The following is a 26,947-nucleotide window of genomic DNA, read 5'->3' as shown; positions in this document are numbered from 1 at the left end:
TAATAGTCAATATTTTTCTAAGTATACTTGCTTGGAAATTGCTGTGCAAAGTTTTATGATGCCCAGCAGAGTTTTTCTGATGGATAAAACCCAAGACATGTCACATGCTATGTGCAGATAAGTACTTATAAATAATATTAGCAGTTTGACATAAAACAAAATTCAATTCTGCAAATAAGTAAATCCAATCTATTTTGAGAGTTTTGAAAAAACAACATTCAGTTGAAATTCACTCAGGAAATTGACTTCAATAAGATAATGGAACTATGCCAAAGAATCTGAAAAGTTGGGCTCGTCCAGGATTTGAACCCGGGACCTCTCGCACCCAAAGTGAAAGTCATAGAATCATCAAGTAAGCACATTTTATTGGATTTCTTAACTGTTTTATGTGAAAATTGTATTATTTTAAAGCAGTCACTAATGTATAAAAGGAGGAAATATTATCGTAAATAAAATATTTCCTAATAGTCAATATTTTTCTAAGTATACTTGCTTGGAAATTGCTGTGCAAAGTTTTATGATGCCCAGCAGAGTTTTTCTGATGGATAAAACCCAAGACATGTCACATGCTATATGCAGATAAGTACTTACAAATAATATTAGCAGTTTGACATAAAACAAAATTCAATTCTGCAAATAAGTAAATCCAATCTATTTTGAGAGTTTTTAAAAAATAATATTCAGTTGAAGATTTTACTCAGGAAATTGACTTCAATAAGATAATGGAACTATGTCAAAGAATCTGTAAATTTGGGCTCATCCATGATTTGAACCTGGGACCTCTCACACCCTAAGCGAGAATCATAACCCTAGACCAACAAGCCACCTACCTGAACATTTTTCTATTGATTTTTCAATTGATTTAAAGAAAATAGCTTTTTGTTTTTAAAAACACCATATACATTTATGTAAAAATGAATTTGTAGAATAAATAAAATATTTCCTTATGGTCCAGTAGATAGTTTTCTAAGTATGCATATAGGAAAAGTGCAGGGACAAGATTTGTGAGTGCCTACACAGTTTGGACTTTTCTCATGGACGAAGCTAAAGACTTGTCATATGCAATTTACAAATCATGCTTCCAGACACAGAAGAAAGGCAAAAGAAAACCTTGCAATTTCATTTTTGAACTTTTTGTGTTTCAAAATGAGACTATTCTTTTAAAACTTTCAAAGCTATCTAGACAGTAGGGAACCTGCAGTTTTCCTAATATACCACAATACAGTTGAAATTTGAATAAGTATGCTCTTATTTTTAGAACAACTAAAATGTTTCCGTAAGATTCTATTGATAGTTTTCTTTGTGTACTTATTTGGAAAGTGCAGAGACAAGATTTAAAAATGGCTACAGAGTTTGGACTTGTCTGATCGATAAAACCCAAGACTTGTCAAAAGCTATGTGTAAATCATGCATAAATAGAAGAAAGGCAATTGAAAAATGATGAAGGCAAGATTCATATGTATGTACAAATTCTATTGGGAGTATGGCAAAAACAAAACTCAGTTGATACTATTGACTTAGCCAATTGAGAAAATCAGATATATATAAACCATGAGATGTACTGTACAAAAGAAATAGAAGGCTTGTCCAGGATTTGAACCCGGGACCTCTCGCACACAAAGCGAGAATCATACCCCTAGACCAACGAGCCAACTGAAATAAGTGTGGTTTATTTGATTTCTTAACTGTTTTTATGTGAAAATGGTATTCTTTTAAAGCAGTCACTAATGTATACAAGGAGGAAATATTAGCATAAATAGAATGTTTCCTAATAGTCAATATTTTTCTAAGTATACTTGCTTGGAAATTGCTGTGCAAAGTTTTATGATGACCAGCAGAGTTTTTCTGATGCATAAAACCCAAGACATGTCACATGCTATGTGCAGATAAGTACTTACAAATAATTTTAGCAGTTTGACAAAAAAAACAAAATTCAATTGTGCAAATAAGTAAATCCAATCTATTTTGAGAGTTTTGAAAAAACAACATTCAGTTGAAATTCACTCAGGAAATTGACTTCAATAAGATAATGGAACCATGTCAAAGAATCTGAAAAGTTGGGCTCGTCCAGGATTTGAACCCAGGACCTCTCGCACCCAGAGTGAGAGTCATAGAATCATCAAGTAAGCACATTTTATTTGATTTCTTAACTGTTTTATGTGAAAATTGTATTATTTTAAAGCAGTCACTAATGTATAAAAGGAGGAAATATTATCGTAAATAAAATATTTCCTAATAGTCAATATTTTTCTAAGTATACTTGCTTGGAAATTGCTGTGCAAAGTTTTATGATGCCCAGCAGAGTTTTTCTGATGGATAAAACCCAAGACATGTCACATGCTATATGCAGATAAGTACTTACAAATAATATTAGCAGTTTGACATAAAACAAAATTCAATTCTGCAAATAAGTAAATCCAATCTATTTTGAGAGTTTTTAAAAAATAATATTCAGTTGAAGATTTTACTCAGGAAATTGACTTCAATAAGATAATGGAACTATGTCAAAGAATCTGAAAATTTGGGCTCATCCATGATTTGAACCTGGGACCTCTCACACCCTAAGCGAGAATCATAACCCTAGACCAACAAGCCACCTACCTGAACATTTTTCTATTGATTTTTCAATTGATTTAAAGAAAATAGCTTTTTGTTTTTAAAAACACCATATACATTTATGTAAAAATGAATTTGTAGAATAAATAAAATATTTCCTTATGGTCCAGTAGATAGTTTTCTAAGTATGCATATAGGAAAAGTGCAGGGACAAGATTTGTGAGTGCCTACAGAGTTTGGACTTTTCTCATGGACGAAGCTAAAGACTTGTCATATGCAATTTACAAATCATGCTTCCAGACACAGAAGAAAGGCAAAAGAAAACCTTGCAATTTCATTTTTGAACTTTTTGTGTTTCAAAATGAGACTATTCTTTTAAAACTTTCAAAGCTATCTAGACAGTAGGGAACCTGCAGTTTTCCTAATATACCACAATACAGTTGAAATTTGAATAAGTATGCTCTTATTTTTAGAACAACTAAAATCTTTCGGTAAGATTCTATTGATAGTTTTCTTTGTGTACTTATTTGGAAAGTGCAGTGACAAGATTTAAAAATGGCTACAGAGTTTGGACTTGTCTGATCGATAAAACCCAAGACTTGTCAAAAGCTATGTGTAAATCATGCATAATTAGAAGAAAGGCAATTGAAAAATGATGAAGGCAAGATTCATAAGTATGTACAAATTCTATTGGGAGTATGGCAAAAACAAAACTCAGTTGATGCTATTGACTTAGCCAATTGAGAAAATCAGATATATATAAACCATGAGATGTACTGTACAAAAGAAATGTCCGGGATTTGAACCCGGGACCTCTCGCATCCACAGCAAGAATCATACCCCTAGACCAACGAGCCAATTGAAATAAGTGTGGTTTATTTGATTTCTTAACTGTTTTTATGTGAAAATGGTATTCTTTTAAAGCAGTCACTAATGTATACAAGGAGGAAATATTAGCATAAATAAAATGTTTCCTAATAGTCAATATTTTTCTAAGTATACTTGCTTGGAAATTGCTGTGCAAAGTTTTATGATGACCAGCAGAGTTTTTCTGATGGATAAAACCCAAGACATGTCACATGCTATGTGCAGATAAGTACTTACAAATAATTTTAGCAGTTTGACAAAAAACAAAATTCCATTGTGCAAATAAGTAAATCCAATCTATTTTGAGAGTTTTGAAAAAACAACATTCAGTTGAAATTCACTCAGGAAATTGACTTCAATAAGATAATGGAACTATGTCAAAGAATCTGAAAAGTTGGGCTCGTCCAGGATTTGAACCCGGGACCTCTCGCACCCAAAGTGAGAGTCATAGAATCATCAAGTAAGCACATTTTATTTGATTTCTTAACTGTTTTTATGTGAAAATTGTATTATTTTAAAGCAGTCACTAATGTATAAAAGGAGGAAATATTATCATAAATAAAATATTTCCTAATAGTCAATATTTTTCTAAGTATACTTGCTTGGAAATTGCTGTGCAAAGTTTTATGATGCCCAGCAGAGTTTTTCTGATGGATAAAACCCAAGACATGTCACATGCTATGTGCAGATAAGTACTTATAAATAATATTAGCAGTTTGACATAAAACAAAATTCAATTCTGCAAATAAGTAAATCCAATCTATTTTGAGAGTTTTGAAAAAACAACATTCAGTTGAAATTCACTCAGGAAATTGACTTCAATAAGATAATGGAACTATGCCAAAGAATCTGAAAAGTTGGGCTCGTCCAGGATTTGAACCCGGGACCTCTCGCACCCAAAGTGAAAGTCATAGAATCATCAAGTAAGCACATTTTATTGGATTTCTTAACTGTTTTATGTGAAAATTGTATTATTTTAAAGCAGTCACTAATGTATAAAAGGAGGAAATATTATCGTAAATAAAATATTTCCTAATAGTCAATATTTTTCTAAGTATACTTGCTTGGAAATTGCTGTGCAAAGTTTTATGATGCCCAGCAGAGTTTTTCTGATGGATAAAACCCAAGACATGTCACATGCTATATGCAGATAAGTACTTACAAATAATATTAGCAGTTTGACATAAAACAAAATTCAATTCTGCAAATAAGTAAATCCAATCTATTTTGAGAGTTTTTAAAAAATAATATTCAGTTGAAGATTTTACTCAGGAAATTGACTTCAATAAGATAATGGAACTATGTCAAAGAATCTGAAAATTTGGGCTCATCCATGATTTGAACCTGGGACCTCTCACACCCTAAGCGAGAATCATAACCCTAGACCAACAAGCCACCTACCTGAACATTTTTCTATTGATTTTTCAATTGATTTAAAGAAAATAGCTTTTTGTTTTTAAAAACACCATATACATTTATGTAAAAATGAATTTGTAGAATAAATAAAATATTTCCTTATGGTCCAGTAGATAGTTTTCTAAGTATGCATATAGGAAAAGTGCAGGGACAAGATTTGTGAGTGCCTACAGAGTTTGGACTTTTCTCATGGACGAAGCTAAAGACTTGTCATATGCAATTTACAAATCATGCTTCCAGACACAGAAGAAAGGCAAAAGAAAACCTTGCAATTTCATTTTTGAACTTTTTGTGTTTCAAAATGAGACTATTCTTTTAAAACTTTCAAAGCTATCTAGACAGTAGGGAACCTGCAGTTTTCCTAATATACCACAATACAGTTGAAATTTGAATAAGTATGCTCTTATTTTTAGAACAACTAAAATGTTTCCGTAAGATTCTATTGATAGTTTTCTTTGTGTACTTATTTGGAAAGTGCAGAGACAAGATTTAAAAATGGCTACAGAGTTTGGACTTGTCTGATCGATAAAACCCAAGACTTGTCAAAAGCTATGTGTAAATCATGCATAAATAGAAGAAAGGCAATTGAAAAATGATGAAGGCAAGATTCATATGTATGTACAAATTCTATTGGGAGTATGGCAAAAACAAAACTCAGTTGATACTATTGACTTAGCCAATTGAGAAAATCAGATATATATAAACCATGAGATGTACTGTACAAAAGAAATAGAAGGCTTGTCCAGGATTTGAACCCGGGACCTCTCGCACACAAAGCGAGAATCATACCCCTAGACCAACGAGCCAACTGAAATAAGTGTGGTTTATTTGATTTCTTAACTGTTTTTATGTGAAAATGGTATTCTTTTAAAGCAGTCACTAATGTATACAAGGAGGAAATATTAGCATAAATAGAATGTTTCCTAATAGTCAATATTTTTCTAAGTATACTTGCTTGGAAATTGCTGTGCAAAGTTTTATGATGACCAGCAGAGTTTTTCTGATGCATAAAACCCAAGACATGTCACATGCTATGTGCAGATAAGTACTTACAAATAATTTTAGCAGTTTGACAAAAAAAACAAAATTCAATTGTGCAAATAAGTAAATCCAATCTATTTTGAGAGTTTTGAAAAAACAACATTCAGTTGAAATTCACTCAGGAAATTGACTTCAATAAGATAATGGAACCATGTCAAAGAATCTGAAAAGTTGGGCTCGTCCAGGATTTGAACCCAGGACCTCTCGCACCCAGAGTGAGAGTCATAGAATCATCAAGTAAGCACATTTTATTTGATTTCTTAACTGTTTTATGTGAAAATTGTATTATTTTAAAGCAGTCACTAATGTATAAAAGGAGGAAATATTATCGTAAATAAAATATTTCCTAATAGTCAATATTTTTCTAAGTATACTTGCTTGGAAATTGCTGTGCAAAGTTTTATGATGCCCAGCAGAGTTTTTCTGATGGATAAAACCCAAGACATGTCACATGCTATATGCAGATAAGTACTTACAAATAATATTAGCAGTTTGACATAAAACAAAATTCAATTCTGCAAATAAGTAAATCCAATCTATTTTGAGAGTTTTTAAAAAATAATATTCAGTTGAAGATTTTACTCAGGAAATTGACTTCAATAAGATAATGGAACTATGTCAAAGAATCTGAAAATTTGGGCTCATCCATGATTTGAACCTGGGACCTCTCACACCCTAAGCGAGAATCATAACCCTAGACCAACAAGCCACCTACCTGAACATTTTTCTATTGATTTTTCAATTGATTTAAAGAAAATAGCTTTTTGTTTTTAAAAACACCATATACATTTATGTAAAAATGAATTTGTAGAATAAATAAAATATTTCCTTATGGTCCAGTAGATAGTTTTCTAAGTATGCATATAGGAAAAGTGCAGGGACAAGATTTGTGAGTGCCTACAGAGTTTGGACTTTTCTCATGGACGAAGCTAAAGACTTGTCATATGCAATTTACAAATCATGCTTCCAGACACAGAAGAAAGGCAAAAGAAAACCTTGCAATTTCATTTTTGAACTTTTTGTGTTTCAAAATGAGACTATTCTTTTAAAACTTTCAAAGCTATCTAGACAGTAGGGAACCTGCAGTTTTCCTAATATACCACAATACAGTTGAAATTTGAATAAGTATGCTCTTATTTTTAGAACAACTAAAATGTTTCCGTAAGATTCTATTGATAGTTTTCTTTGTGTACTTATTTGGAAAGTGCAGTGACAAGATTTAAAAATGGCTACAGAGTTTGGACTTGTCTGATCGATAAAACCCAAGACTTGTCAAAAGCTATGTGTAAATCATGCATAAATAGAAGAAAGGCAATTGAAAAATGATGAAGGCAAGATTCATAAGTATGTACAAATTCTATTGGGAGTATGGCAAAAACAAAACTCAGTTGATGCTATTGACTTAGCCAATTGAGAAAATCAGATATATATAAACCATGAGATGTACTGTACAAAAGAAATAGAGGGCTTGTCCGGGATTTGAACCCGGGACCTCTCGCATCCACAGCAAGAATCATACCCCTAGACCAACGAGCCAACTGAAATAAGTGTGGTTTATTTGATTTCTTAACTGTTTTTATGTGAAAATGGTATTCTTTTAAAGCAGTCACTAATGTATACAAGGAGGAAATATTAGCATAAATAAAATGTTTCCTAATAGTCAATATTTTTCTAAGTATACTTGCTTGGAAATTGCTGTGCAAAGTTTTATGATGACCAGCAGAGTTTTTCTGATGGATAAAACCCAAGACATGTCACATGCTATGTGCAGATAAGTACTTACAAATAATTTTAGCAGTTTGACAAAAAACAAAATTCCATTGTGCAAATAAGTAAATCCAATCTATTTTGAGAGTTTTGAAAAAACAACATTCAGTTGAAATTCACTCAGGAAATTGACTTCAATAAGATAATGGAACTATGTCAAAGAATCTGAAAAGTTGGGCTCGTCCAGGATTTGAACCCGGGACCTCTCGCACCCAAAGTGAGAGTCATAGAATCATCAAGTAAGCACATTTTATTTGATTTCTTAACTGTTTTTATGTGAAAATTGTATTATTTTAAAGCAGTCACTAATGTATAAAAGGAGGAAATATTATCATAAATAAAATATTTCCTAATAGTCAATATTTTTCTAAGTATACTTGCTTGGAAATTGCTGTGCAAAGTTTTATGATGCCCAGCAGAGTTTTTCTGATGGATAAAACCCAAGACATGTCACATGCTATGTGCAGATAAGTACTTATAAATAATATTAGCAGTTTGACATAAAACAAAATTCAATTCTGCAAATAAGTAAATCCAATCTATTTTGAGAGTTTTGAAAAAACAACATTCAGTTGAAATTCACTCAGGAAATTGACTTCAATAAGATAATGGAACTATGCCAAAGAATCTGAAAAGTTGGGCTCGTCCAGGATTTGAACCCAGGACCTCTCGCACCCAAAGTGAAAGTCATAGAATCATCAAGTAAGCACATTTTATTTGATTTCTTAACTGTTTTATGTGAAAATTGTATTATTTTAAAGCAGTCACTAATGTATAAAAGGAGGAAATATTATCGTAAATAAAATATTTCCTAATAGTCAATATTTTTCTAAGTATACTTGCTTGGAAATTGCTGTGCAAAGTTTTATGATGCCCAGCAGAGTTTTTCTGATGGATAAAACCCAAGACATGTCACATGCTATATGCAGATAAGTACTTACAAATAATATTAGCAGTTTGACATAAAACAAAATTCAATTCTGCAAATAAGTAAATCCAATCTATTTTGAGAGTTTTTAAAAAATAATATTCAGTTGAAGATTTTACTCAGGAAATTGACTTCAATAAGATAATGGAACTATGTCAAAGAATCTGAAAATTTGGGCTCATCCATGATTTGAACCTGGGACCTCTCACACCCTAAGCGAGAATCATAACCCTAGACCAACAAGCCACCTACCTGAACATTTTTCTATTGATTTTTCAATTGATTTAAAGAAAATAGCTTTTTGTTTTTAAAAACACCATATACATTTATGTAAAAATGAATTTGTAGAATAAATAAAATATTTCCTTATGGTCCAGTAGATAGTTTTCTAAGTATGCATATAGGAAAAGTGCAGGGACAAGATTTGTGAGTGCCTACAGAGTTTGGACTTTTCTCATGGACGAAGCTAAAGACTTGTCATATGCAATTTACAAATCATGCTTCCAGACACAGAAGAAAGGCAAAAGAAAACCTTGCAGTTTCATTTTTGAACTTTTTGTGTTTCAAAATGAGACTATTCTTTTAAAACTTTCAAAGCTATCTAGACAGTAGGGAACCTGCAGTTTTCCTAATATACCACAATACAGTTGAAATTTGAATAAGTATGCTCTTATTTTTAGAACAACTAAAATGTTTCCGTAAGATTCTATTGATAGTTTTCTTTGTGTACTTATTTGGAAAGTGCAGTGACAAGATTTAAAAATGGCTACAGAGTTTGGACTTGTCTGATCGATAAAACCCAAGACTTGTCAAAAGCTATGTGTAAATCATGCATAAATAGAAGAAAGGCAATTGAAAAATGATGAAGGCAAGATTCATAAGTATGTACAAATTCTATTGGGAGTATGGCAAAAACAAAACTCAGTTGATGCTATTGACTTAGCCAATTGAGAAAATCAGATATATATATAAACCATGAGATGTACTGTACAAAAGAAATAGAGGGCTTGTCCGGGATTTGAACCCGGGACCTCTCGCATCCACAGCAAGAATCATACCCCTAGACCAACGAGCCAACTGAAATAAGTGTGGTTTATTTGATTTCTTAACTGTTTTTATGTGAAAATGGTATTCTTTTAAAGCAGTCACTAATGTATACAAGGAGGAAATATTAGCATAAATAAAATGTTTCCTAATAGTCAATATTTTTCTAAGTATACTTGCTTGGAAATTGCTGTGCAAAGTTTTATGATGACCAGCAGAGTTTTTCTGATGGATAAAACCCAAGACATGTCACATGCTATGTGCAGATAAGTACTTACAAATAATTTTAGCAGTTTGACAAAAAACAAAATTCCATTGTGCAAATAAGTAAATCCAATCTATTTTGAGAGTTTTGAAAAAACAACATTCAGTTGAAATTCACTCAGGAAATTGACTTCAATAAGATAATGGAACTATGTCAAAGAATCTGAAAAGTTGGGCTCGTCCAGGATTTGAACCCGGGACCTCTCGCACCCAAAGTGAGAGTCATAGAATCATCAAGTAAGCACATTTTATTTGATTTCTTAACTGTTTTTATGTGAAAATTGTATTATTTTAAAGCAGTCACTAATGTATAAAAGGAGGAAATATTATCATAAATAAAATATTTCCTAATAGTCAATATTTTTCTAAGTATACTTGCTTGGAAATTGCTGTGCAAAGTTTTATGATGCCCAGCAGAGTTTTTCTGATGGATAAAACCCAAGACATGTCACATGCTATGTGCAGATAAGTACTTATAAATAATATTAGCAGTTTGACATAAAACAAAATTCAATTCTGCAAATAAGTAAATCCAATCTATTTTGAGAGTTTTGAAAAAACAACATTCAGTTGAAATTCACTCAGGAAATTGACTTCAATAAGATAATGGAACTATGCCAAAGAATCTGAAAAGTTGGGCTCGTCCAGGATTTGAACCCGGGACCTCTCGCACCCAAAGTGAAAGTCATAGAATCATCAAGTAAGCACATTTTATTGGATTTCTTAACTGTTTTTATGTGAAAATTGTATTATTTTAAAGCAGTCACTAATGTATAAAAGGAGGAAATATTATCATAAATAAAATATTTCCTAATAGTCAATATTTTTCTAAGTATACTTGCTTGGAAATTGCTGTGCAAAGTTTTATGATGCCCAGCAGAGTTTTTCTGATGGATAAAACCCAAGACATGTCACATGCTATGTGCAGATAAGTACTTATAAATAATATTAGCAGTTTGACATAAAACAAAATTCAATTCTGCAAATAAGTAAATCCAATCTATTTTGAGAGTTTTTAAAAAATAATATTCAGTTGAAGATTTTACTCAGGAAATTGACTTCAATAAGATAATGGAACTATGTCAAAGAATCTGAAAATTTGGGCTCATCCATGATTTGAACCTGGGACCTCTCACACCCTAAGCGAGAATCATAACCCTAGACCAACAAGCCACCTACCTGAACATTTTTCTATTGATTTTTCAATTGATTTAAAGAAAATAGCTTTTTGTTTTTAAAAACACCATATACATTTATGTAAAAATGAATTTGTAGAATAAATAAAATATTTCCTTATGGTCCAGTAGACAGTTTTCTAAGTATGCATATAGGAAAAGTGCAGGGACAAGATTTGTGAGTGCCTACAGAGTTTGGACTTTTCTCATGGACGAAGCTAAAGACTTGTCATATGCAATTTACAAATCATGCTTCCAGACACAGAAGAAAGGCAAAAGAAAACCTTGCAATTTCATTTTTGAACTTTTTGTGTTTCAAAATGAGACTATTCTTTTAAAACTTTCAAAGCTATCTAGACAGTAGGGAACCTGCAGTTTTCCTAATATACCACAATACAGTTGAAATTTGAATAAGTATGCTCTTATTTTTAGAACAACTAAAATGTTTCGGTAAGATTCTATTGATAGTTTTCTTTGTGTACTTATTTGGAAAGTGCAGTGACAAGATTTAAAAATGGCTACAGAGTTTGGACTTGTCTGATCGATAAAACCCAAGACTTGTCAAAAGCTATGTGTAAATCATGCATAAATAGAAGAAAGGCAATTGAAAAATGATGAAGGCAAGATTCATAAGTATGTACAAATTCTACTGGGAGTATGGCAAAAACAAAACTCAGTTGATGCTATTGACTTAGCCAATTGAGAAAATCAGATATATATAAACCATGAGATGTACTGTACAAAAGAAATAGAGGGCTTGTCCGGGATTTGAACCCGGGACCTCTCGCATCCACAGCAAGAATCATACCCCTAGACCAACGAGCCAACTGAAATAAGTGTGGTTTATTTGATTTCTTAACTGTTTTTATGTGAAAATGGTATTCTTTTAAAGCAGTCACTAATGTATACAAGGAGGAAATATTAGCATAAATAAAATGTTTCCTAATAGTCAATATTTTTCTAAGTATACTTGCTTGGAAATTGCTGTGCAAAGTTTTATGATGACCAGCAGAGTTTTTCTGATGGATAAAACCCAAGACATGTCACATGCTATGTGCAGATAAGTACTTACAAATAATTTTAGCAGTTTGACAAAAAAACAAAATTCCATTGTGCAAATAAGTAAATCCAATCTATTTTGAGAGTTTTGAAAAAACAACATTCAGTTGAAATTCACTCAGGAAATTGACTTCAATAAGATAATGGAACTATGTCAAAGAATCTGAAAAGTTGGGCTCGTCCAGGATTTGAACCCGGGACCTCTCGCACCCAAAGTGAGAGTGATAGAATCATCAAGTAAGCACATTTTATTTGATTTCTTAACTGTTTTTATGTGAAAATTGTATAATTTTAAAGCAGTCACTAATGTATAAAAGGAGGAAATATTATCATAAATAAAATATTTCCTAATAGTCAATATTTTTCTAAGTATACTTGCTTGGAAATTGCTGTGCAAAGTTTTATGATGCCCAGCAGAGTTTTTCTGATGGATAAAACCCAAGACATGTCACATGCTATGTGCAGATAAGTACTTATAAATAATATTAGCAGTTTGACATAAAACAAAATTCAATTCTGCAAATAAGTAAATCCAATCTATTTTGAGAGTTTTGAAAAAACAACATTCAGTTGAAATTCACTCAGGAAATTGACTTCAATAAGATAATGGAACTATGCCAAAGAATCTGAAAAGTTGGGCTCGTCCAGGATTTGAACCCGGGACCTCTCGCACCCAAAGTGAAAGTCATAGAATCATCAAGTAAGCACATTTTATTGGATTTCTTAACTGTTTTTATGTGAAAATTGTATTATTTTAAAGCAGTCACTAATGTATAAAAGGAGGAAATATTATCATAAATAAAATATTTCCTAATAGTCAATATTTTTCTAAGTATACTTGCTTGGAAATTGCTGTGCAAAGTTTTATGATGCCCAGCAGAGTTTTTCTGATGGATAAAACCCAAGACATGTCACATGCTATGTGCAGATAAGTACTTATAAATAATATTAGCAGTTTGACATAAAACAAAATTCAATTCTGCAAATAAGTAAATCCAATCTATTTTGAGAGTTTTTAAAAAATAATATTCAGTTGAAGATTTTACTCAGGAAATTGACTTCAATAAGATAATGGAACTATGTCAAAGAATCTGAAAATTTGGGCTCATCCATGATTTGAACCTGGGACCTCTCACACCCTAAGCGAGAATCATAACCCTAGACCAACAAGCCACCTACCTGAACATTTTTCTATTGATTTTTCAATTGATTTAAAGAAAATAGCTTTTTGTTTTTAAAAACACCATATACATTTATGTAAAAATGAATTTGTAGAATAAATAAAATATTTCCTTATGGTCCAGTAGATAGTTTTCTAAGTATGCATATAGGAAAAGTGCAGGGACAAGATTTGTGAGTGCCTACAGAGTTTGGACTTTTCTCATGGACGAAGCTAAAGACTTGTCATATGCAATTTACAAATCATGCTTCCAGACACAGAAGAAAGGCAAAAGAAAACCTTGCAATTTCATTTTTGAACTTTTTGTGTTTCAAAATGAGACTATTCTTTTAAAACTTTCAAAGCTATCTAGACAGTAGGGAACCTGCAGTTTTCCTAATATACCACAATACAGTTGAAATTTGAATAAGTATGCTCTTATTTTTAGAACAACTAAAATGTTTCCGTAAGATTCTATTGATAGTTTTCTTTGTGTACTTATTTGGAAAGTGCAGTGACAAGATTTAAAAATGGCTACAGAGTTTGGACTTGTCTGATCGATAAAACCCAAGACTTGTCAAAAGCTATGTGTAAATCATGCATAAATAGAAGAAAGGCAATTGAAAAATGATGAAGGCAAGATTCATAAGTATGTACAAATTCTACTGGGTGTATGGCAAAAACAAAACTCAGTTGATGCTATTGACTTAGCCAATTGAGAAAATCAGATATATATAAACCATGAGATGTACTGTACAAAAGAAATAGAGGGCTTGTCCGGGATTTGAACCCGGGAACTCTCGCATCCACAGCAAGAATCATACCCCTAGACCAACGAGCCAACTGAAATAAGTCTGGTTTATTTGATTTCTTAACTGTTTTTATGTGAAAATGGTATTCTTTAAAAGCAGTCACTAATGTATACAAGGAGGAAATATTAGCATAAATAAAATGTCTCCTAATAGTCAATATTTTTCTAAGTATACTTGCTTGGAAATTGCTGTGCAAAGTTTTATGATGACCAGCAGAGTTTTTCTGATGGATAAAACCCAAGACATGTCACATGCTATGTGCAGATAAGTACTTACAAATAATTTTAGCAGTTTGACAAAAAAACAAAATTCCATTGTGCAAATAAGTAAATCCAATCTATTTTGAGAGTTTTGAAAAAACAACATTCAGTTGAAATTCACTCAGGAAATTGACTTCAATAAGATAATGGAACTATGTCAAAGAATCTGAAAAGTTGGGCTCGTCCAGGATTTGAACCCGGGACCTCTCGCACCCAAAGTGAGAGTGATAGAATCATCAAGTAAGCACATTTTATTTGATTTCTTAACTGTTTTTATGTGAAAATTGTATTATTTTAAAGCAGTCACTAATGTATAAAAGGAGGAAATATTATCATAAATAAAATATTTCCTAATAGTCAATATTTTTCTAAGTATACTTGCTTGGAAATTGCTGTGCAAAGTTTTATGATGCCCAGCAGAGTTTTTCTGATGGATAAAACCCAAGACATGTCACATGCTATGTGCAGATAAGTACTTATAAATAATATTAGCAGTTTGACATAAAACAAAATTCAATTCTGCAAATAAGTAAATCCAATCTATTTTGAGAGTTTTGAAAAAACAACATTCAGTTGAAATTCACTCAGGAAATTGACTTCAATAAGATAATGGAACTATGCCAAAGAATCTGAAAAGTTGGGCTCGTCCAGGATTTGAACCCGGGACCTCTCGCACCCAAAGTGAAAGTCATAGAATCATCAAGTAAGCACATTTTATTTGATTTCTTAACTGTTTTTATGTGAAAATTGTATTATTTTAAAGCAGTCACTAATGTATAAAAGGAGGAAATATTATCATAAATAAAATATTTCCTAATAGTCAATATTTTTCTAAGTATACTTGCTTGGAAATTGCTGTGCAAAGTTTTATGATGCCCAGCAGAGTTTTTCTGATGGATAAAACCCAAGACATGTCACATGCTATGTGCAGATAAGTACTTATAAATAATATTAGCAGTTTGACATAAAACAAAATTCAATTCTGCAAATAAGTAAATCCAATCTATTTTGAGAGTTTTTAAAAAATAATATTCAGTTGAAGATTTTACTCAAGAAATTGACTTCAATAAGATAATGGAACTATGTCAAAAAATCTGAAAATTTGGGCTCATCCATGATTTGAACCTGGGACCTCTCACACCCTAAGCGAGAATCATAACCCTAGACCAACAAGCCACCTACCTGAACATTTTTCTATTGATTTTTCAATTGATTTAAAGAAAATAGCTTTTTGTTTTTAAAAACACCATATACATTTATGTAAAAATGAATTTGTAGAATAAATAAAATATTTCCTTATGGTCCAGTAGATAGTTTTCTAAGTATGCATATAGGAAAAGTGCAGGGACAAGATTTGTGAGTGCCTACAGAGTTTGGACTTCTCTCATGGACGAAGCTAAAGACTTGTCATATGCAATTTATAAATCATGCTTCCAGACACAGAAGAAAGGCAAAAGAAAACCTTGCAATTTCATTTTTGAACTTTTTGTGTTTCAAAATGAGACTATTCTTTTAAAACTTTCAAAGCTATCTAGACAGTAGGGAACCTGCAGTTTTCCTAATATACCACAATACAGTTGAAATTTGAATAAGTATGCTCTTATTTTTAGAACAACTAAAATGTTTCCGTAAGATTCTATTGATAGTTTTCTTTGTGTACTTATTTGGAAAGTGCAGTGACAAGATTTAAAAATGGCTACAGAGTTTGGACTTGTCTGATCGATAAAACCCAAGACTTGTCAAAAGCTATGTGTAAATCATGCATAAATAGAAGAAAGGCAATTGAAAAATGATGAAGGCAAGATTCATAAGTATGTACAAATTCTATTGGGAGTATGGCAAAAACAAAACTCGGTTGATGCTATTGACTTAGCCAATTGAGAAAATCAGATATATATAAACCATGAGATGTACTGTACAAAAGAAATAGAAGGCTTGTCCAGGATTTGAACCCGGGACCTCTCGCACCCAAAGCGAGAATCATACCCCTAGACCAACGATGAAGGCAAGATTCATAAGTATGTACAAATTCTATTGGGAGTATGGCAAAAACAAAACTCAGTTGATGCTATTGACTTAGCCAATTGAGAAAATCAGATATATATATAAACCATGAGATGTACTGTACAAAAGAAATAGAGGGCTTGTCCGGGATTTGAACCCGGGACCTCTCGCATCCACAGCAAGAATCATACCCCTAGACCAACGAGCCAACTGAAATAAGTGTGGTTTATTTGATTTCTTAACTGTTTTTATGTGAAAATGGTATTCTTTTAAAGCAGTCACTAATGTATACAAGGAGGAAATATTAGCATAAATAAAATGTTTCCTAATAGTCAATATTTTTCTAAGTATACTTGCTTGGAAATTGCTGTGCAAAGTTTTATGATGACCAGCAGAGTTTTTCTGATGGATAAAACCCAAGACATGTCACATGCTATGTGCAGATAAGTACTTACAAATAATTTTAGCAGTTTGACAAAAAACAAAATTCCATTGTGCAAATAAGTAAATCCAATCTATTTTGAGAGTTTTGAAAAAACAACATTCAGTTGAAATTCACTCAGGAAATTGACTTCAATAAGATAATGGAACTATGTCAAAGAATCTGAAAAGTTGGGCTCGTCCAGGATTTGAACCCGGGACCTCTCGCACCCAAAGTGAGAGTCATAGAATCATCAAGTAAGCACATTTTATTTGATTTCTTAACTGTTTTTATGTGAAAATTGTATTATTTTAAAGCAGTCACTAATGTATAAAAGGAGGAAATATTATCATAAATAAAATATTTCCTAATAGTCAATATTTTTCTAAGTATACTTGCTTGGAAATTGCTGTGCAAAGTTTTATGATGCCCAGCAGAGTTTTTCTGATGGATAAAACCCAAGACATGTCACATGCTATATGCAGATAAGTACTTACAAATAATATTAGCAGTTTGACATAAAACAAAATTCAATTCTGCAAATAAGTAAATCCAATCTATTTTGAGAGTTTTTAAAAATAATATTCAGTTTAAGATTTTACTCAGGAAATTGACTTCAATAAGATAATGGAACTATGTCAAAGAATCTGAAAATTTGGGCTCATCCATGATTTGAACCTGGGACCTCTCACACCCTAAGCGAGAATCATAACCCTAGACCAACAAGCCACCTACCTGAACATTTTTCTATTGATTTTTCAATTGATTTAAAGAAAATAGCTTTTTGCTTTTAAAAACACCATATACATTTATGTAAAAATGAATTTGTAGAATAAATAAAATATTTCCTTATGGTCCAGTAGATAGTTTTCTAAGTATGCATATAGGAAAAGTGCAGGGACAAGATTTGTGAGTGCCTACAGAGTTTGGACTTCTCTCATGGACGAAGCTAATGACTTGTCATATGCAATTTACAAATCATGCTTCCAGACACAGAAGAAAGGCAAAAGAAAACCTTGCAATTTCATTTTTGAACTTTTTGTGTTTCAAAATGAGACTATTCTTTTAAAACTTTCAAAGCTATCTAGACAGTAGGGAACCTGCAGTTTTCCTAATATACCACAATACAGTTGAAATTTGAATAAGTATGCTCTTATTTTTAGAACAACTAAAATGTTTCCGTAAGATTCTATTGATAGTTTTCTTTGTGTACTTATTTGGAAAGTGCAGTGACAAGATTTAAAAATGGCTACAGAGTTTGGACTTGTCTGATCGATAAAACCCAAGACTTGTCAAAAGCTATGTGTAAATCATGCATAAATAGAAGAAAGGCAATTGAAAAATGATGAAGGCAAGATTCATAAGTATGTACAAATTCTATTGGGAGTATGGCAAAAACAAAACTCGGTTGATGCTATTGACTTAGCCAATTGAGAAAATAAGATATATATAAACCATGAGATGTACTGTACAAAAGAAATAGAAGGCTTGTCCAGGATTTGAACCCGGGACGTCTCGCACCCAAAGCGAGAATCATACCCCTAGACCAACGAGCCAACTGAAATAAGTGTGGTTTATTTGATTTCTTAACTGTTTTTATGTGAAAATGGTATTCTTTTAAAGCAGTCACTAATGTATACAAGGAGGAAATATTAGCATAAATAAAATGTTTCCTAATAGTCAATATTTTTCTAAGTATACTTGCTTGGAAATTGCTGTGCAAAGTTTTATGATGACCAGCAGAGTTTTTCTGATGGATAAAACCCAAGACATGTCACATGCTATGTGCAGATAAGTACTTACAAATAATTTTAGCAGTTTGACAAAAAAAACATAATTCAATTGTGCAAATAAGTAAATCCAATCTATTTTGAGAGTTTTGAAAAAACAACATTCAGTTGAAATTCACTCAGGAAATTGACTTCAATAAGATAATGGAACCATGTCAAAGAATCTGAAAAGTTGGGCTCGTCCAGGATTTGAACCCAGGACCTCTCGCACCCAGAGTGAGAGTCATAGAATCATCAAGTAAGCACATTTTATTTGATTTCTTAACTGTTTTATGTGAAAATTGTATTATTTGAAAGCAGTCACTAATGTATAAAAGGAGGAAATATTATCGTAAATAAAATATTTCCTAATAGTCAATATTTTTCTAAGTATACTTGCTTGGAAATTGCTGTGCAAAGTTTTATGATGCCCAGCAGAGTTTTTCTGATGGATAAAACCCAAGACATGTCACATGCTATATGCAGATAAGTACTTACAAATAATATTAGCAGTTTGACATAAAACAAAATTCAATTCTGCAAATAAGTAAATCCAATCTATTTTGAGAGTTTTTAAAAAATAATATTCAGTTTAAGATTTTACTCAGGAAATTGACTTCAATAAGATAATGGAACTATGTCAAAGAATCTGAAAATTTGGGCTCATCCATGATTTGAACCTGGGACCTCTCACACCCTAAGCGAGAATCATAACCCTAGACCAACAAGCCACCTACCTGAACATTTTTCTATTGATTTTTCAATTGATTTAAAGAAAATAGCTTTTTGTTTTTAAAAACACCATATACATTTATGTAAAAATGAATTTGTAGAATAAATAAAATATTTCCTTATGGTCCAGTAGATAGTTTTCTAAGTATGCATATAGGAAAAGTGCAGGGACAAGATTTGTGAGTGCCTACAGAGTTTGGACTTTTCTCATGGACGAAGCTAAAGACTTGTCATATGCAATTTACAAATCATGCTTCCAGACACAGAAGAAAGGCAAAAGAAAACCTTGCAATTTCATTTTTGAACTTTTTGTGTTTCAAAATGAGACTATTCTTTTAAAACTTTCAAAGCTATCTAGACAGTAGGGAACCTGCAGTTTTCCTAATATACCACAATACAGTTGAAATTTGAATAAGTATGCTCTTATTTTTAGAACAACTAAAATGTTTCCGTAAGATTCTATTGATAGTTTTCTTTGTGTACTTATTTGGAAAGTGCAGTGACAAGATTTAAAAATGGCTACAGAGTTTGGACTTGTCTGATCGATAAAACCCAAGACTTGTCAAAAGCTATGTGTAAATCATGCATAAATAGAAGAAAGGCAATTGAAAAATGATGAAGGCAAGATTCATAAGTATGTACAAATTCTATTGGGAGTATGGCAAAAACAAAACTCAGTTGATGCTATTGACTTAGCCAATTGAGAAAATCAGATATATATAAACCATGAGATGTACTGTACAAAAGAAATAGAGGGCTTGTCCGGGATTTGAACCCGGGACCTCTCGCATCCACAACAAGAATCATACCCCTAGACCAACGAGCCAACTGAAATAAGTGTGGTTTATTTGATTTCTTAACTGTTTTTATGTGAAAATGGTATTCTTTTAAAGCAGTCACTAATGTATACAAGGAGGAAATATTAGCATAAATAAAATGTTTCCTAATAGTCAATATTTTTCTAAGTATACTTGCTTGGAAATTGCTGTGCAAAGTTTTATGATGACCAGCAGAGTTTTTCTGATGGATAAAACCCAAGACATGTCACATGCTATGTGCAGATAAGTACTTACAAATAATTTTAGCAGTTTGACAAAAAACAAAATTCCATTGTGCAAATAAGTAAATCCAATCTATTTTGAGAGTTTTGAAAAAACAACATTCAGTTGAAATTCACTCAGGAAATTGACTTCAATAAGATAATGGAACTATGTCAAAGAATCTGAAAAGTTGGGCTCGTCCAGGATTTGAACTCGGGACCTCTCGCACCCAAAGTGAGAGTGATAGAATAATCAAGTAAGCACATTTTATTTGATTTCTTAACTGTTTTTATGTGAAAATTGTATTATTTTAAAGCAGTCACTAATGTATAAAAGGAGGAAATATTATCATAAATAAAATATTTCCTAATAGTCAATATTTTTCTAAGTATACTTGCTTGGAAATTGCTGTGCAAAGTTTTATGATGCCCAGCAGAGATTTTCTGATGGATAAAACCCAAGACATGTCACATGCTATGTGCAGATAAGTACTTATAAATAATATTAGCAGTTTGACATAAAACAAAATTCAATTCTGCAAATAAGTAAATCCAATCTATTTTGAGAGTTTTGAAAAAACAACATTCAGTTGAAATTCACTCAGGAAATTGACTTCAATAAGATAATGGAACTATGCCAAAGAATCTGAAAAGTTGGGCTCGTCCAGGATTTGAACCCGGGACCTCTCGCACCCAAAGTGAAAGTCATAGAATCATCAAGTAAGCACATTTTATTTGATTTCTTAACTGTTTTTATGTGAAAATTGTATTATTTTAAAGCAGTCACTAATGTATAAAAGGAGGAAATATTATCATAAATAAAATATTTCCTAATAGTCAATATTTTTCTAAGTATACTTGCTTGGAAATTGCTGTGCAAAGTTTTATGATGCCCAGCAGAGTTTTTCTGATGGATAAAACCCAAGACATGTCACATGCTATGTGCAGATAAGTACTTACAAATAATATTAGCAGTTTGACATAAAACAAAATTCAATTCTGCAAATAAGTAAATCCAATCTATTTTGAGAGTTTTTAAAAAATAATATTCAGTTTAAGATTTTACTCAGGAAATTGACTTCAATAAGATAATGGAACTATGTCAAAGAATCTGAAAATTTGGGCTCATCCATGATTTGAACCTGGGACCTCTCACACCCTAAGCGAGAATCATAACCCTAGACCAACAAGCCACCTACCTGAACATTTTTCTATTGATTTTTCAATTGATTTAAAGAAAATAGCTTTTTATTTTTAAAAACACCATATACATTTATGTAAAAATGAATTTGTAGAATAAATAAAATATTTCCTTATGGTCCAGTAGATAGTTTTCTAAATATGCATATAGGAAAAGTGCAGGGACAAGATTTGTGAGTGCCTACAGAGTTTGGACTTTTCTCATGGACAAAGCTAAAGACTTGTCATATGCAATTTACAAATCATGCTTCCAGACACAGAAGAAAGGCAAAAGAAAACCTTGCAATTTCATTTTTGAACTTTTTGTGTTTCAAAATGAGACTATTCTTTTAAAACTTTCAAAGCTATCTAGACAGTAGGGAACCTGCAGTTTTCCTAATATACCACAATACAGTTGAAATTTGAATAAGTATGCTCTTATTTTTAGAACAACTAAAATGTTTCCGTAAGATTCTATTGATAGTTTTCTTTGTGTACTTATTTGGAAAGTGCAGTGACAAGATTTAAAAATGGCTACAGAGTTTGGACTTGTCTGATCGATAAAACCCAAGACTTGTCAAAAGCTATGTGTAAATCATGCATAAATAGAAGAAAGGCAATTGAAAAATGATGAAGGCAAGATTCATAAGTATGTACAAATTCTATTGGGAGTATGGCAAAAACAAAACTCGGTTGATGCTATTGACTTAGCCAATTGAGAAAATCAGATATATATAAACCATGAGATGTACTGTACAAAAGAAATAGAAGGCTTGTCCAGGATTTGAACCCGGGACCTCTCGCACCCAAAGCGAGAATCATACCCCTAGACCAACGAGCCAACTGAAATAAGTGTGGTTTATTTGATTTCTTAACTGTTTTTATGTGAAAATGGTATTCTTTTAAAGCAGTCACTAATGTATACAAGGAGGAAATATTAGCATAAATAAAATGTTTCCTAATAGTCAATATTTTTCTAAGTATACTTGCTTGGAAATTGCTGTGCAAAGTTTTATGATGACCAGCAGAGTTTTTCTGATGGATAAAACCCAAGACATGTCACATGCTATGTGCAGATAAGTACTTACAAATAATTTTAGCAGTTTGACAAAAAAAACAAAATTCAATTGTGCAAATAAGTAAATCCAATCTATTTTGAGAGTTTTGAAAAAACAACATTCAGTTGAAATTCACTCAGGAAATTGACTTCAATAAGATAATGGAACCATGTCAAAGAATCTGAAAAGTTGGGCTCATCCAGGATTTGAACCTGGGACCTCTCGCACCCAAAGTGAGAGTCATAGAATCATTAAGTAAGCACATTTTATTTGATTTCTTAACTGTTTTTATGTGAAAATTGTATTATTTTAAAGCAGTCACTAATGTATAAAAGGAGGAAATATTATCATAAATAAAATATTTCCTAATAGTCAATATTTTTCTAAGTATACTTGCTTGGAAATTGCTGTGCAAAGTTTTATGATGCCCAGCAGAGTTTTTCTGATGGATAAAACCCAAGACATGTCACATGCTATGTGCAGATAAGTACTTACAAATAATATTAGCAGTTTGACATAAAACAAAATTCAATTCTGCAAATAAGTAAATCCAATCTATTTTGAGAGTTTTTAAAAAATAATATTCAGTTGAAGATTTTACTCAGGAAATTGACTTCAATAAGATAATGGAACTATGTCAAAGAATCTGAAAATTTGGGCTCATCCATGATTTGAACCTGGGACCTCTCACACCCTAAGCGAGAATCATAACCCTAGACCAACAAGCCACCTACCTGAACATTTTTCTATTGATTTTTCAATTGATTTAAAGAAAATAGCTTTTTGTTTTAAAAACACCATATACATTTATGTAAAAATGAATTTGTAGAATAAATAAAATATTTCCTTATGGTCCAGTAGATAGTTTTCTAAGTATGCATATAGGAAAAGTGCAGGGACAAGATTTGTGAGTGCCTACAGAGTTTGGACTTCTCTCATGGACGAAGCTAAAGACTTGTCATATGCAATTTACAAATCATGCTTCCAGACACAGAAGAAAGGCAAAAGAAAACCTTGCAATTTCATTTTTGAACTTTTTGTATTTCAAAATGAGACTATTCTTTTAAAACTTTCAAAGCTATCTAGACAGTAGGGAACCTGCAGTTTTCCTAATATACCACAATACAGTTGAAATTTGAATAAGTATGCTCTTATTTTTAGAACAAGTAAAATGTTTCCGTAAGATTCTATTGATAGTTTTCTTTGTGTACTTATTTGGAAAGTGCAGTGACAAGATTTAAAAATGGCTACAGAGTTTGGACTTGTCTGATCGATAAAACCCAAGACTTGTCAAAAGCTATGTGTAAATCATGCATAAATAGAAGAAAGGCAATTGAAAAATGATGAAGGCAAGATTCATAAGTATGTACAAATTCTATTGGGAGTATGGCAAAAACAAAACTCAGTTGATGCTATTGACTTAGCCAATTGAGAAAATCAGATATATATAAACCATGAGATGTACTGTACAAAAAAAATAGAAGGCTTGTCCGGGATTTGAACCCGGGACCTCTCGCACCGAAAGCGAGAATCATACCCCTAGACCAACGAGCCAACTGAAATAAGTGTGGTTTATTTGATTTCTTAACTGTTTTTATGTGAAAATGGTATTCTTTTAAAGCAGTCACTAATGTATACAAGGAGGAAATATTAGCATAAATAAAATGTTTCCTAATAGTCAATATTTTTCTAAGTATACTTGCTTGGAAATTGCTGTGCAAAGTTTTATGATGACCAGCAGAGTTTTTCTGATGGATAAAACCCAAGACATGTCACATGCTATGTGCAGATAAGTACTTACAAATAATTTTAGCAGTTTGACAAAAAACAAAATTCCATTGTGCAAATAAGTAAATCCAATCTATTTTGAGAGTTTTGAAAAAACAACATTCAGTTGAAATTCACTCAGGAAATTGACTTCAATAAGATAATGGAACTATGTCAAAGAATCTGAAAAGTTGGGCTCGTCCAGGATTTGAACCCGGGACCTCTCGCACCCAAAGTGAGAGTCATAGAATCATCAAGTAAGCACATTTTATTTGATTTCTTAACTGTTTTTATGTGAAAATTGTATTATTTTAAAGCAGTCACTAATGTATAAAAGGAGGAAATATTATCATAAATAAAATATTTCCTAATAGTCAATATTTTTCTAAGTATACTTGCTTGGAAATTGCTGTGCAAAGTTTTATGATGCCCAGCAGAGTTTTTCTGATGGATAAAACCCAAGACATGTCACATGCTATGTGCAGATAAGTACTTATATATAATATTAGCAGTTTGACATAAAACAAAATTCAATTCTGCAAATAAGTAAATCCAATCTATTTTGAGAGTTTTTAAAAAATAATATTCAGTTGAAGATTTTACTCAAGAAATTGACTTCAATAAGATAATGGAACTATGTCAAAAAATCAGAAAATTTGGGCTCATCCATGATTTGAACCTGGGACCTCTCACACCCTAAGCGAGAATCATAACCCTAGAGCAACAAGCCACCTACCTGAACATTTTTCTATTGATTTTTCAATTGATTTAAAGAAAATAGCTTTTTGTTTTTAAAAACACCATATACATTTATGTAAAAATGAATTTGTAGAATAAATAAAATATTTCCTTATGGTCCAGTAGATAGTTTTCTAAGTATGCATATAGGAAAAGTGCAGGGACAAGATTTGTGAGTGCCTACAGAGTTTGGACTTCTCTCATGGACGAAGCTAAAGACTTGTCATATGCAATTTACAAATCATGCTTCCAGACACAGAAGAAAGGCAAAAGAAAACCTTGCAATTTCATTTTTGAACTTTTTGTGTTTCAAAATGAGACTATTCTTTTAAAACTTTCAAAGCTATCTAGACAGTAGGGAACCTGCAGTTTTCCTAATATACCACAATACAGTTGAAATTTGAATAAGTATGCTCTTATTTTTAGAACAACTAAAATGTTTCCGTAAGATTCTATTGATAGTTTTCTTTGTGTACTTATTTGGAAAGTGCAGTGACAAGATTTAAAAATGGCTACAGAGTTTGGACTTGTCTGATCGATAAAACCCAAGACTTGTCAAAAGCTATGTGTAAATCATGCATAAATAGAAGAAAGGCAATTGAAAAATGATGAAGGCAAGATTCATAAGTATGTACAAATTCTATTGGGAGTATGGCAAAAACAAAACTCGGTTGATGCTATTGACTTAGCCAATTGAGAAAATCAGATATATATAAACCATGAGATGTACTGTACAAAAGAAATAGAAGGCTTGTCCAGGATTTGAACCCGGGAACTCTCGCACCCAAAGCGAGAATCATACCCCTAGACCAACGAGCCAACTGAAATAAGTGTGGTTTATTTGATTTCTTAACTGTTTTTATGTGAAAATGGTATTCTTTTAAAGCAGTCACTAATGTATACAAGGAGGAAATATTAGCATAAATAAAATGTTTCCTAATAGTCAATATTTTTCTAAGTATACTTGCTTGGAAATTGCTGTGCAAAGTTTTATGATGACCAGCAGAGTTTTTCTGATGGATAAAACCCAAGACATGTCACATGCTATGTGCAGATAAGTACTTACAAATAATTTTAGCAGTTTGACAAAAAACAAAATTCCATTGTGCAAATAAGTAAATCCAATCTATTTTGAGAGTTTTGAAAAAACAACATTCAGTTGAAATTCACTCAGGAAATTGACTTCAATAAGATAATGGAACTATGTCAAAGAATCTGAAAAGTTGGGCTCGTCCAGGATTTGAACCCGGGACCTCTCGCACCCAAAGTGAGAGTCATAGAATCATCAAGTAAGCACATTTTATTTGATTTCTTAACTGTTTTTATGTGAAAATTGTATTATTTTAAAGCAGTCACTAATGTATAAAAGGAGGAAATATTATCATAAATAAAATATTTCCTAATAGTCAATATTTTTCTAAGTATACTTGCTTGGAAATTGCTGTGCAAAGTTTTATGATGCCCAGCAGAGTTTTTCTGATGGATAAAACCCAAGACATGTCACATGCTATGTGCAGATAAGTACTTATAAATAATATTAGCAGTTTGACATAAAACAAAATTCAATTCTGCAAATAAGTAAATCCAATCTATTTTGAGAGTTTTTAAAAAATAATATTCAGTTGAAGATTTTACTCAAGAAATTGACTTCAATAAGATAATGGAACTATGTCAAAAAATCAGAAAATTTGGGCTCATCCATGATTTGAACCTGGGACCTCTCACACCCTAAGCGAGAATCATAACCCTAGAGCAACAAGCCACCTACCTGAACATTTTTCTATTGATTTTTCAATTGATTTAAAGAAAATAGCTTTTTGTTTTTAAAAACACCATATACATTTATGTAAAAATGAATTTGTAGAATAAATAAAATATTTCCTTATGGTCCA

At 31.8% G+C, this 26,947-nt stretch overlaps 2 non-coding genes across 2 annotated transcripts; both read right to left on the bottom strand.

Moving 5' to 3' along the window:
• Positions 1–22,261: 22,261 nt before the first annotated feature.
• TRNAP-UGG (transfer RNA proline (anticodon UGG)) lies at positions 22,262–22,333 on the bottom strand. The gene has a single exon. It is a non-coding gene; the product is annotated as a tRNA-Pro (tRNA).
• A 1,699-nt stretch (positions 22,334–24,032) lies between these two features.
• On the bottom strand, positions 24,033–24,104 carry TRNAR-UCG (transfer RNA arginine (anticodon UCG)). Its single transcript has one exon. It is a non-coding gene; the product is annotated as a tRNA-Arg (tRNA).
• Positions 24,105–26,947: the final 2,843 nt, after the last annotated feature.

Source organism: Taudactylus pleione, unplaced genomic scaffold (assembly GCF_031769625.1).
Source record: "Taudactylus pleione unplaced genomic scaffold, aTauple2 ptg000317l, whole genome shotgun sequence".
NCBI lineage: Eukaryota > Metazoa > Chordata > Amphibia > Anura > Myobatrachidae > Taudactylus > Taudactylus pleione.
This window is presented reverse-complemented; position numbering and strand designations above follow the sequence as displayed.